Source organism: Solanum stenotomum, chromosome 10 (genome assembly GCF_019186545.1).
Source record: "Solanum stenotomum isolate F172 chromosome 10, ASM1918654v1, whole genome shotgun sequence".
Classification (NCBI taxonomy): Eukaryota; Viridiplantae; Streptophyta; class Magnoliopsida; order Solanales; family Solanaceae; genus Solanum; species Solanum stenotomum.
In genome coordinates this window covers 38,547,475-38,553,680 of record NC_064291.1, presented here as the reverse complement: position 1 = coordinate 38,553,680, position 6,206 = coordinate 38,547,475, and positions in this window count along the sequence as shown.

Sequence of the window (6,206 nt, the reverse complement as noted above, 5' to 3'; positions counted from 1 at the left end):
ACACATATAAAGTTATATACCTTTAAAATACACTATAGTGTAGGGGTAAAAGGTCCTTTCCAAAGTTCGATATTGTTACATGGAGCAATTTCGATAAAAGTTGAGATAATATTTTAGCCCTTGTTTCCTTTAAAATTTGAATACAATTTTGGTGGAAAAAATAAATAAAAACTTTAGCTTGCGTGTGAATGCGGCCATGCAAGTTGGATGGACGCAAATGAAAATGTTGAGTCCGGAGCCAAAAGGGCAACTTTTTTCTTTCAAAAAACTAAAACGGCACATCAAATTTTTTTTTAACCAAATGGCAATATCAGGATTTATATGGCAATATCAGGATTTATATACTTTAAAAGTCTAGATTCAATGTGTGTGTGCATTAATGTTTATACCCCTCCAAAAACAGGTTCTCCCAGTATACAAGGGACAATTAATTCAGATAAGAATAGTTTCTCCTCTGTTGCATATTATACAATTTTTACAGCACATTGTAACAACAATCATTATGGTAAAGATAAAATTATGAAAGATTTTGAAAATATACACTTCACAAACTAATACAATATCGTAATTGTCTTAAATCATTATTTCAAGCAAGAAGTTGATGAGAAATATAGTTAGCTATAGAGGGAAATATAGTGTACAGAATAAAGAAAATGACTCAATTAAGATGCACTATATCTTATACAAATTCACTAATAAAATAAAAAATATCTTAAAATGTGTATACATATTGTGATAGAAAGAGATGTGACTTTCCAAAATACTAGATATCAAAAAATGTATTCATAATAGATACTAGAAAGTTCAACAAATTATCTAAACAACCCATCCTTGATAGTCTAAAAATAATGAGCTTATAGGGATGTTTGCACTCAAATAAATGATACTCATTCAAAGTAAAGATTAGTACTATTACTGATACACCGAAGTCAAACAAATAGGCATAGGTATGAGTATTTTCATGCCTTTAACAAAATACTAGATATCAAAAAATGTATTCATAACAGATATATGCTAGCAAATCTATTTCTCATACTGATGTCAATGTAACTTACACCTTGAAGATTGAATCTCCGATGTCAGGTTCAAGTTTTATATACTTTGTAAGTCTAGATTCAATGTGTGAATATGCATTAATGTTTGGACCCCTCCAAAAACATGTTCTCCCGGCATACACCGGTCATTTAGTTGAGATAAAAACATCTCCTCTGTTATGTATCATACAATTTTTACAGCACATTGTAACAACCGTCATTATGATAAAGATACAATTTTGATAATATAGACTTCACAAACTAATATGATACAATAACTGACTTAAATCACAATTTCAAGCAATAAGTTGATGGCAAATATAGACACACACAAAAAACATAGTAAACAACAACTCAATAATCTCCATCAGTCCAAAAACAGTCATTAAGATAAAAATAAAATTTTGAAATATTGATAGTATAGACTTCACAAACTGATATGATACAATAACTGACTTAAATCACTATTTCAAGCAATAAGTTGATGGCAAATATAGACACACCAAAAAAACATAGTAAACAACAACTCAATAATCTCCATCAGTCCAAAAACAGTCATTAAGGTAAAGATAAAATTTTGAAATATTGATAGTATAGACTTCACAAACTGATATGATACAGTAACTAATTTAAATTATTATTTCAAGAAAGAAATTGATGACAAATATAGACACCAATAAAGGGAAAACATAGTAAATAACAACTCAATAATCTTCATCAGTCCAAAAAATAATCATTACAATAAGATAATTTTTTAAAAAGATTTTGTTAATATAGACTTCACAAACTCACACTACAAGAAAAACTGTCTGCACTTTACCAATATGAATGTGTAGATCTGATCCAACAAAGATACGAGTTAAAGAAAAGGCATTAGATAACCTTTCACATGAAAACTATTGTTTAAGCTCTAATATGAATGTGTAGACTATATAGGGGAATTTCTTGAGTAGACGAAAAACAAAATTTGTTGGACAGACCATACTAGCTACTAAGAATGATCTTAGATTAGCTATAACAAAACATAAGTTACTATTCAATCAAGAGAGATCTAGTCTAGTTATATAAGTAGAAATGTGATGTTTATTGTTGGAAACTCCTAATTACAATGAAAAATTTTCAACAACACTTTTTCGTCACAAATAACATTCTAGGTATGGGAAAATTTCAGTAACACTTCTTCATTATTGGTTAAAATTTCAACAAGCACACAAATTCCATAATCAGCTACAAGAAAACAAGTACCATAATCAACTAGTACAAAAGTATCATAACAAGCGGAAAGTTCATAGGTGTTACTCGGCATTCTTGGATGACAATGCTAAATAAACAAAATACATATCTTCTAACTAAATCTCAAAAGAGTACTTACAATCCAGCTGTACTTTTGAAGAAACATATTGATGTTCAGTTCCATCATCTTTCCATTAATAGATTATACGTATACTATCAAAAAGAGAAAAAAAAAATAGAAATATAAACATAGTATAATTCTATGTTGAGTTAGAATAACATTTTGACTGATAAATAAAATGAATGCTTGGCAAAGCCTTATGCGATCTAGAATTATCAATCAAAAGATGCAAATAAAAGACTTTTGATAATTATCATTATAGCTAGTTCAATTTTAGGTGATTAATATTTTACTACTTCTGGTAGTATGTTTGTCTAAACTTTAGTGTTCTATTTATTGTTCCTTATAATATTTGCATAATAAATTTAACAGAGGAATGAATACACAACAAATGTGTATCATACCATAATTGCAGTGTTCTTCAATTCCTCAAACAAAATTTAGCAATACTAGAAGGCAAAGCATGAAAAACTTCTTGTAAAAATTCAAGAAAATAAAAAAGTTGACTGACCAATTAACTTGGAAACATACAGCCATACAAATTTGAGAGGTATTCTATTCTTTTAAAAAAAATTCTCCACCTTTCATGATATATGTCAAGATAACTATTATTCTGCAAGCTCAAAAGGTTTCTAGCTAAACTAAACAAAGTCCATAAGTCATGAGAAAGGAAGCCTATTGATCGGAAGAAAAATTCTAAGTTGAACAATATAATATATAACACTAATGAAGTGCTAATATCTAATAGATAGCTATGTTGTTCCGACTCTCCTAAAATGCTCCCGCACCCGTGTCGGATCCTCTAAAGCTACACTAATTTTGGATGATCCAACATACACCTGTCGACATTTTAAAAAGTCTGAGCAACCTAGATAGATAGTATGTATTTTCTCCTTAAAGATATTTTCATCCATTTGATATCTCATATTTATCATAAAGTAGGTTATCACATCCTCATAGTATGCTTTATGCCAAAACAACCTAGTGAAAACACCATAAAAATTTCGAGTTACACAAAAATTCAGAACATTGACTGTTATTTTTCTCCAGCATATACAAAAATTCAGCAGTGAGTTCATCAATGTAAGATACATGTTTCCCCTTCATTGTATAAGTTTTCTATACAAGTTAAGAAGAGCATCAAAATTCAGAGTTAAAATTGTAACACCTCACAATTTGAAGTAATTAGAAAGAAGTCAATAATTGGAAATTGTCATTTTTGGAAAGAAGGAAAATCAGGAAATTTACTTAAGTCAGAAAAAAGTGAGTTTTTGGTCAACTTCAAACGGCCATAACTTCTAGCTCCGGATAAGGGTGGCAACGGAACCGGAAGGTCCCAGTACCCGTTCCGGTCCGTTACCGGTTCCATCTTGGTTCCGGATATTACCGGTTTGATCCGGTATTATACCGGTCCGGGAGGGGTAACGGGACGGAAACAGGGATTTACCGGTCCGTCCCGGTCCGGTTAGTCCCGGTTCCGGTCCGGTTCAGAACAATTTTTTTTTTTTTTTTTAATCTGAAATTTTAAATTTTATAGCCGTTGGGCAACGGGTTTTGGGCCCCACCAACGGCTCTTTCACCCCCATAACCCCATTTTACACCTCCCTACCCCCAAACTTTTTTTAATACCCCAAACTTCTTAAAACTACATTTTCATCCTTTTTTTTAACTATAAATACCCCTAATCTTTCATTCTTTTCACTCACAAAAATATCTTCTAATCTCTCTACTCTCTACTCTCTAAATTCTCTTATTCTCGTTAAAATTACGAATTTGATCTTTGGAAATTGGAGCTTCAAAATTGAACTTTCAATTTTCGGCTTCCGGTCATACACGTCTACTTTTTTAAGTAGACGTTTGGTACATTCGTTCCAACTCACTTTTCATTTAGTTATTTATTTGTTTGCATTTAATTATTTATTTTGTGAGTAATTAATCTGTAGTCTCTACTTATTTAGTTATTTATTTGTTTAAAACTTTGCTAATCATTTTCGTATTATATATATAATTTGCTCACTTTTTATATTTGAATATGAATTTCGGAAAAAACATTATTGAAAAGGGTAAAACAACCATAGTTAATTCGTTCACTAATTTATCTAGCTCAAAATCCAAGAAAAATAAAAAAACCGGTAGTACTTCTCAATCTAAAACTAAAAAAAATTCTCAATTAAGAATAAATACGGATGATTATACGCATGTTGATGAAACTGTTTTTAATATTGATAGTAATAGTGGATTAGATCCTTATCATGAACATTTACAAAGAAGATTTGGTAATTTTGAAGAGGAATTACCTGAAGATGATGAACATGATGATGTTAATGCTTATGTTGATAGTTTTGATAATAATGTTGATGAATATGATGATGATGAAACTGAGCCACCGTCGGCTACTAGTCCCACTCCCAATCCCTCTTCCCCGGCTCCCGCTCCCTTTCGTTGTCCTGCTCCCATTCCCCCCGTGCATCCTAGGACTAAGGTAGAACGCGCTAAAAAATCAGTTGTGTGGCAATTTATGACTCAGAATGAAGATAAAACACAAGCTATTTGTAATAAATGTAAACATAGAATGAATCATAAAACTGTAGGAAAACAGGGTGGGACGGGACATTTGAGTAATCATTTAATGTCATGTTGTAAAAATGAATTTTTGCATGCTAAAGCTGTAGCCGAAGCTAAAAAAAATGGTACCACCCTTCCTGAAAATGTAGGAGTAGATGGCTCTAATATGGTCCAAACACAATTAAATCCTTCTAATGTTTCTGGTTCTAGTATACAACGGTCATATAGTAGAGAAAAAGATCTTGAAGAATTAGCTAAAATGATTGTTGTTATGGGTTTGCCATTTAGTTTTGCTGAAAATCCCGGTTTTATTCATTATATTCAAATTGTGTATAATCCACATTTTAAAGGTTTTACTAGAAATACAATTAAAAAGGCTATCTTTGATTATCAAGCTCAACATTTTCAATATCTTCGTTGTTTATTTTATTATAACAATTGTAAAATAGCTATTACTTCTGATATGGGCCGTAGTGTAAATGGTAATGATTATTTCACAATTACTGCGCATTGGATTGATGAAAATTGGACTTTGCAAAAAAGAATTTTAGGTTATAAATGTTGTGAAATGCATAAAACCGGTAGTTATATAGCTCAAACAATTATAGATGTTTTGCAAAACTATGGAATTTGTGATAAAATAAGTAGTGTCACATTAGATAATGCTTCTAATAATAGTAATGCTGTTGAAATACTAAAACCGTCTCTTTGCCCTATTTATATTGATGGTTTTCATATTAGGTGTGCTGCACACATATATAATTTGATTGTTAGAGATGGTATAGCAATATATGATGATGGTTGCACAAAAGTTGAAACTGCATGTCATTTTATTTTTAAATGTCAAGTTAAGTCTAGACGTAGAGATTTTGAAAATCGTTGTCGTGAATTTAATCTTCCACCTAGAAAAATTCCAAAATCAGTGTGTACAAGATGGAATTCTTTATTTGAAATGCTTGAAGTTGCTTATGAATATAGGAAACCTTTACAAATGGTTTGGAATGCTCATAATTCAAATATGACATATAGACTTGATGATAATGATTGGAATGACATAAAAGAACTTATAGAATTCTTAAAAGTTTTTTATTTAACTACAAAAAAAATATCTGCACTTTATTATCCAACTATTTGCTCTGTTTTACCTAATATTTGTGCTATTTCTACTAAATTTTATAAATTCAAAAATAAACCAAGATTTGAACAATCTGTTAAGAAAATGATTGAAAAATTTAAAAAATATTTTATTCCTA